Here is an 8176-nt window from a genome sequence, read left to right on the forward strand (position 1 = left end):
AGTCACATGTGTTGCTTACTGTAGGCTATTTACATAGCATGAGAGTTGGGACAGTAGACCCTTCTCACGGGGTCTTTTTTGTCGAAAAGGCAGGGTTAACACAGGTGCAAGCAAAACACTAATGAGGGCTTCAAACTTCCATGATTGGAATTTGGAAACCCTCATTAGTGTTTTGCTTGCATCTGTGTTTATTAGACAATTATTTTTTCATCATTGTAAAGCCACAGCACAGTGAAGAGGATATTAATGTGAAGATTAGCCTCTTCATTTTGCTCTCAGAGTGCATCAGATTCATGCATTTTACTTTAAAATGTACAAAATGTCTTTGTCCGGGGGGGCACAGCCCCCCCTACAAACCCCCCAATCAGACTAATATTTTTATCCTGCTAGTGCTACCCCTGTTTGCAAAGCCTAGAATCGCCTATGAGTGAGTGAGAAACGGAATCTCAGAAACTGAATAATGACATAATAACAGTATAATCCTAATGTCAATTTAAAATGAGATATTCCTCTAAATATGGCTAAAAAACATCCAAACGTCCAAAAAAAGTAAATTTTTCACAGTCCCTTCCTTGCAGCACCCCCTACTTAAAAACAGTTCCAGTGTCCCTGGTGGTGACTGGTCAGCCATTCACTTTTCCATAGACATTTTGTAAAATGCTTATAAAAGAATTTATTTGCTTGGTCAAACAAAGCGATTCAGTTATATTTAGAATCAGCATTTTACTTGGACAAAATTTTTGTTGTTGTTTTTATCTTGTTTTCCCCCTTCTTGTGTCCGAGTGTGTGTGGGGGGCGGCGATGGGTGTTAATCTGGCCCTGGGTAGATGGATGCACATGGATGCCTCGCTTGGATAGGCCCATTACGCACGGCTCGCGCGCAGACATACTTCCCTCCAATGGTACTGCCTGATGAAGACCCGTGAGGGTCGAAACGTTGCTTTTTTGTAATTAAAAAACTCACCGTGGGAGCTTAAAAAACAGTGTGCGGATTTCCTTTTCTTTTTCTATACTTCCCTCCAATGCCACGTTGATTTTCAACTAACCTACACTGCAGAAAAAAACACACATTGATTTAACAATGAGAATTCGTTTGTCATGGTTTTGTGCGAAAAAGTGATTTGCGTTTTGAATTGGATTACCAGAGGAACGAGGGTCTGGCGGGGCGGGAGTCTGTGTGTAGCGTGATGGGAGGGGTGCTTTGTGTTCGGCTAGTGTGCCATGTCCTGAAGGGGGGTCTCCCCGGAGAAGGTGTGAGCTGGGCCGGGTAGGCAGGCCGGGGTGGTCGGTGCACAGGGTGGGTAGAGGCACTGCCGAGGCACTGAGGCAGCGCTGTGCGTGGTCCCGCGGATCGAAATCAGTTTTTGGCAGCAAATCACTTTCTGACACAACACCGGCCAGTAGGCTACACACCGCCCTCCAAAGGCCTCTCGTGGGACTAAGCAGTTTGGTGCCTGCTTCCCGGAGGCAGCATGCACACATGCGCTGTAACAGCGGAAGCGTTGTCTTCAGGAAAACAAGGAAGTAACTCGGTGCAGATTTGACGTTTCACGCAACTATGGATTATTATTTCATCACGTGGTGAGTACCCGATGTCACAACATGTACATAAAGCTTTCTGGTGCTGTGTTTTTTTTTTACTTTGAACGGCGATATCGATACCGATGCTACACCCAGAGGGCGCAGTTTCTCCAATAGGAAAACTTGGAAAAGCTACTGAATGGGGCTTTAAAGTCTATAAACATATTTCTGATATAACCACGGGCGGCTTTAGCTCAGGAGGTAGAGCGGGTCGGCCAATGACGCAAGGGTTGGCGGTTCGATCCCCGCTCCCTCCCAGCTGCTGTCGCTGTGTCCTTGGGCAAGACACTTAACCCTCCTTGCTCCCGATGGTGTGTAGGCACCCTGCGTGGCAGCCTGCCGCAATCGGTGTATGAATGGGTGAATGTAGACTATCTACTGATTGTAAAGCGCTTTGGATAAAAGCGCTATATAAATGCAGGCCATTTACCATTTACCATATAACCAGCCTAACCTGGGGCCAGAAACCAGGTCTGAGCAGGTACCCTCTGATGACAGATGAGGTGATGTAGTTCTGCTGTGTTGTATAGTGTTTTGTTCACAGTGTATCAACAGAAACAGAACATGTATCTGAGCTTACAGACTAGTTCTGACACGTGAGATTACAACATAACTAGAGTTTATCAGGCTTCCACTAAAAGTCCCAAATAAAACAATGTTCTGGCCACTAAGAGAACAAATGTTGGATATTATGACACTATGAACGCCATCTGCAAATAGCAGGTTCATGATTTGAAAGACTAGCAGCTCGTCTTGCAGAAGTCAGCATTACAGTGATAACATAATGTCAGCTATGTATTTATCTAATATGCGTTTGCCAGTGTTTCCTACACTGGCAAACACATAGCCAGGGGCAAGGGCAAAAATGCCCCCAAGAAATCTCAGATCAATGCCCAAAAAAACCATGATCCAGGGGCAAAAATTGCCCCAAATATTTTGATATTTTGTATTTTCATTCAATACATTTCATTTCCATCTGTAACACACTCAGCACCTGCAAGCTGGTTGCCAGAAGACAACGATGAAAAACACACTCACACAAACAGCACACTACACTTTAGCAACTTTATGCACTAATTATTTACTATTTTTTAAAGTGCCCCCCAAAATGTTGTTAATGCCCCCACATTTTAAACCGTGTGGGCAAAAGTTGCCCCCAATATATATATTTGTAAGTGTTCACACTGTGTTTCGATCTATTTAACGAGGAAGTCTTATCTTATTGAGATACAGAAAACATCCTTTTTCAAGAGAGAACTGCTACCAACAGACCAGGTAGTACACCAGACAACTACACCAGACAAATGTAGTCACCATTGCCTTGGAAGATGTATTCCTGGTAAATTCACACCATCCAGATCAAGTCAGAGACTTTCTGCCTTCATCTAGAGAGAGAGAGAGAGAGAGAGAGAGAAGACAGACGCAGCTTATTCTCCTCTGTCAGTTCTGTGTTCATTTGATATGAGGGTGTGGCCTCATAACTTCAGGGTAAACAAGTCTAGTCTAGTCTGACATCAAGAAACCAGGTCTGAGGCAGAGTAACCACAGTTCAGGTGATGGAGTGGAGTACTATCGGCTGTCCACTAGATGGAGACATTAACCATCTACAGTGAAGTAAACAGCAGAGCAGCACTCACACAGATGTAATGCATGGAGGAGTAATTTATATGGCTTTACAATTCAATGATAGAGTGAGAATGAGAGACTACATCTAAAATCTGTCTAACGTCACAGTTTGTAATATCAAAAAGGTTTGTGACTGACTGAAGAGCAACATGTGACAAGAAGCTAAATCTTCCATTTTACTATAGCAAGAGATGTTACTGTCCTGTGATTACATTGTTTTACTTTGCACTTTATTTTGTCATTTATTGTATTTGAACATATTACTTCATGGTGTTGGTTATAATAACTTACTGGCTTCCTCATTTCTTAGGCCTAAACTAGTTGAAGACAGGAAGTCAGTGAAACATAGTTAAGTACGCTAAGTAAATATAAAACATTAAAATATAGTTTCCACAATATTGATGATTGTTGAATTTGTAACTTGTTACTTGACAAAGTAACTGGTATAATATTACTGAAATCCTATTGGTAATAAGTTATATTACTGCTAAAAGTAATATATTACATATATTACTTTTGTAATAAAGTAACATATTAATATGTTACTTTTGTAATGAGTTACCCCCAACACTGTTACTAACTACTTCTACTTTTATATGATTTGAACATTAACACTACTAAAACTAACGTGTAAAGGAGCGTTGAGTTGTTTTGAATCTGGGGTTTTCACACAGACAAAACCTTAACAGCAGAGTTCCTCTTCTTAGTCTAAAAAAGCTAATAACAGTCTAATTAAAGAGTCAGTAGAGTAAATTTGTCAGTAAAGTGCGGTTACAATTCCTTTAGCTGGAGAAAATAATCTGCGCCACACCGAAGAAGGAAATGATGAACTGAGAGAGAGCACGCGAGAGAGAGAGAGAGAGAGAGAGAGAGGGGGGGAGGGGCTTATCCTGTCACTGTCAGACACGTCATACACTGACAGCAAACTCACAGAAATCCATCAACAGCCGCTTCAGACTGAGCTTAAACCACAATCAACTAGTTCCCTTTGAAAACTGTATGTATGATGTTCACCAAGCGACCTAATAAGTTGAGCAGATCCTATGTCTTCCTGGAGAGAGAAGAACTGGAACTGGTACCTCAGTTCAAGTACCTTGGGGTTATTTTGGACTCTAACCTCACTTTCAAAAATCATGTAAAAAAGGTGTCCAATACAGTTAGATTTAACATACAGAATTTCAAACAAATCAGGCCCTTTATCACAATGGATGCGGCTAAAGCCTATCTCCGCTGTATGATTCTCTCTCACATAGACTACTGCTCCCCTGTTTGGTCCTTCGCTGGTGTCACTGTGCTCAAACCCCTTGAACAGCTCTATAAAAAAGCAATCAAGGTGTTTGACAAAAAACCACAATCACATCATCACTGTGAAATCTTAGAGAAATATCAGCTCCTTAGCTTTAACAATTTTAGAACATTTAAAAGCACGTGTCTAATCTATAAATGTTTACACGGCTTGGCTCCTCCTCCTCTAGGGGAGTTCATTAGAAGGAAAAATAGAAATTTGAGCACAAGGGCAGCAGCTAGGGGGGACTGTGAAGTCCAAGCTAGAAAAACCACGTTCTCAAAAAACACCTGGTCGATCAATGGCAGCACTAGCTGGAACACACTGCCTATGGCTATTAGGGAAAGCCCCACTTTTGCGGCATTTAAAAGCCAGCTCAAAAACTGGCTCAAAACAAACCAATTTTGTGAACACTAGCTTAATAGCTACCTTCCAAATCTTCTTCTCTTCCTCCTCCACTAGGCACTTCACCACTTAAGTGTAGCACTTAAGAGAGAGTAGAGTAGCCTTTCGTATTGTATTTATGTATTGTTATCATGTAACCTGATGAATGTAAGGTGTAGTATTTTCTTTTAGCACTGACATGCTGCATGTCTGTGTTTTGCTGTAATTTGATGTCTGTAATGTTGTGGTATCTCTTGCGATGACACGTTACATGTATATTCAGTTTGTGCTTTGAATGAATGTAATGAATGATTGTTTTGATATTTATTGGGGACTACGGATGTAAACTAGCATTAGCTAACTCCGGCATATTTACATGTTTTCGTATATAGAGGCTTCTATATTTCTGAACATGTCCATTAATGTGCATTGTCCCGTCACAATAAACCAATAAAGTAAGTAAAGTAGAAATGTTTTATACACACAGTATATTTTGGGGGAAATTGGCTGAAAATTGTGTGTGTGTGTGTGTGTGTGTGTGTGTGTGTGTGTGTGTGTGTGTGTGTGTGTGTGTGTGTGTGTGTGTGTGTTTGCGTAGGCGTGTGCGTTCGCACGCGTGTCTTGTTCTGTAATGCTATAAAATGCTTTTTTTTATCAAGAGTAGGATTTCTTGTAAAACCTAAATTTGGAGGAGCTTATATCCTGTCAGACACATCATTTCCTCACTGACAGACAGCAATCTCACAGGAATCCTGTCTTGATAAAGGAAACTCAACTTTACTTTAGATCTATTGAGTTCTCTAATAGAAAAGCTCTGAAATCTATATTTGTAAGAGATTTGTTTAAGGGCTTTTGTTAACATACTGTCATTGTCCCCTGGTGGAGGTTGTCCCCAATTTAAGTTTTCCTCTGACTGCCTGTGTCACAGAGAATGACATCACTTTACAGTCTCTGTGTGTAACACAAAGTGAGAATGACATCACTTTAGTCTCTGTGTGTAACACAAAGTGAGAATGACATCACTTTAGTCTCTGTGTGTAACACAAAGTGAGAATGACATCACTTTAGTCTCTGTGTGTAACGCTAAGTAAACAGCAGGTTTACCTACAGCTCATTCAGAATGCGGCTGCTAGAGTTCTAACAAGAACCAAGAAAGCTGAACACATTACACCAGTTCTCAAATCCCTGCATTGGCTGCCAGTAAATCTTAGAATAGACTTTAAAATTCTGCTAATAGTTTACAAATCTCTCAACAGGTCAGGCCCACACTACATCTCTGAAATGCTTCTACACTATGAACCATCCAGATCCCTGAGATCTTCAGGCACTGGTCTACTAATTGTCCCGAGGACCAAATCAAAACATGGTGAAGCCGCGTTCTCCCACTATGCCTCTCATAACTGGAACAAACTCCCTGAACACATTAGATCTGCCCCTACTCTGCCTATTTTTAAATCCAAGCTAAAGACCTTTATGTTTACTCTTGCCTTTAACTGCTACTAAACTACTGCCTCTCTCCAGCCCGGCAGAATAAACCTGTATTCGGCCTGTAATTTTTCATTTTTTTCCTGTACATTTCCAACAAATGGACTGTACATGTAATAATAATAATCTGAAATGTTTGCATATTGTGGGTGTGTCAAAAATGACATGTGGATAATCAGTGGTAAAATTGTAGCCAGAACCAAGTTAGCCGATTGTAACTGGTAAAGCTATACCACTTTTGCAGCAGGACCAAGTTAGCCGATTGTAACTGGTAAAGCTCATTATGTTCAAAAGTAAGGTCCATGTTAGGCACATTGTAACAAGACCAAATTGGAGCAGAACCAAGTTAGCCGATTGTAACTGGTAAAGCTCAAAATGTTTGATGCATTTTTGAAATTCCCACAACATGTATTTGTGGGTGTGTCAAAAATGACATGTGGATAATCAGTGGTACAATTGTAGCCAGAACCAAGTTAGCCGATTGTAACTGGTAAAGCTATACCACTTTTGCAGCAGGACCAAGTTAGCCGATTGTAACTGGTAAAGCTCATTATGTTAAAAAAAAAAAAAAAAAAAAAATTGTAAAGCACCTTGAATTGCCTTTGTGTATGAAAGGTGCTATATAAATAAATTTGACTTGACCTCTTGCTGCCTGTGTCACAGAGAATGACATCACTTTACAGTTTCTGTGTGTAACACTAAGTAAACAGCAGGTGGTTTACCCTAAGCCCTCGTTCACACAGCACGCCGAAGCAACGCTCAACCGAAGCTGTACCTACGCTGTACCCACAAGTTTCATTTAGGCATCCTTGTTAACAGGCGAAGCCGTTCACACCACCCGCGTGCGTGCCACGCTGACGCCGTGCCGAAGCCACGCTCACGCCACGCCGAAGCGATCACTCAGGATGGAGGCCGAATTTCCAAGCGTGACGCTGAAGCCGTGAGGCATGAAGTCAATGGGAGTTGTGGGCGGGTTCAAGGCGCGAGAGTAGGCGCTGAGTGGAGCTGAGAGGAAAAGAGAATGCGTCTTGTGTGAACAACAAGGCGGACGTTCAGCTTGTGCTGCTTCAAGCTTCAGTTCTGCTTACTTTCGGCGTCCTCGTGCCCTCGTTCACACAAGACGCCTTCTCTCTTCCTCTCAGCGCCTACTCTCGCGCCTTGAACCCGCCCACAACTCCCATTGACTTCATGCCTCACGGCTTCACGGCTTCAGCGTCACGCTTGGAAATTCGCCGTCAATCCTGAGTGATGGCTTCGGCGTGGCGTGAGCGTGGCACGCGTGCGGGTGCTGTGAACGGCTTCGCCTGTTAACAAGGACGCCAAAATGAAACTTGTGGGTTCAGCGTAGAGCTTAGGTTGAGTGTTGCTTCGGCGTACTGTGTGAATGGGGGTGTAGTGTACGACGTGATACGCAGGTTCGCAGTATGTATACCCACTAGGAAAGCTCCAGGATTTGAGTATACAATTTGCAGGGATACATAACAATATAGTTTTGTGAGAGAACTTTCACTTCAGTGATTTTGTTTCACAAATACTGGGTAGATAACTGCAGGGGAAGGTGTGTGTGTGTGGGAGGGGGGGACACCTCGGCATTCCGAAATGTCGGCACTCCGAAATACCGGCATTCCGACAAAATTGAGATCTGTCTCGCCATTGCGAAAGAACCCTCCCCCAGACCCTAACCCTAAACCTAACCTCTCCCACCCCCCACGCCTAAGCCTAACCTCCCCCAGAACCTAACCTCTCGGCGAAACATTTTTTGGAGATAAAAAGGGCCGCCTCTCCGAAAGCATAGAAGTCAATGATCGGAATGCC

General features: G+C 42.6%; 1 protein-coding gene across 1 annotated transcript in view; it reads right to left on the reverse strand.

Annotated features, from left to right (window-relative positions):
• Positions 1-2967, reverse strand: part of LOC310775929 (uncharacterized protein) — a gene marked incomplete at its 3' end in the record, with an annotated part of 80437 nt that extends 77470 nt beyond the window's left edge. Inside the window, exon 1 of the mRNA XM_083636051.1 lies at positions 2896-2967. The remainder of the gene's footprint in view (positions 1-2895) is intronic.
• Positions 2968-8176: the final 5209 nt, after the last annotated feature.

This window comes from Poromitra crassiceps (assembly GCF_964638095.1).
Source record: "Poromitra crassiceps genome assembly, chromosome: 4".
Taxonomy (NCBI): Eukaryota; Metazoa; Chordata; class Actinopteri; order Beryciformes; family Melamphaidae; genus Poromitra; species Poromitra crassiceps.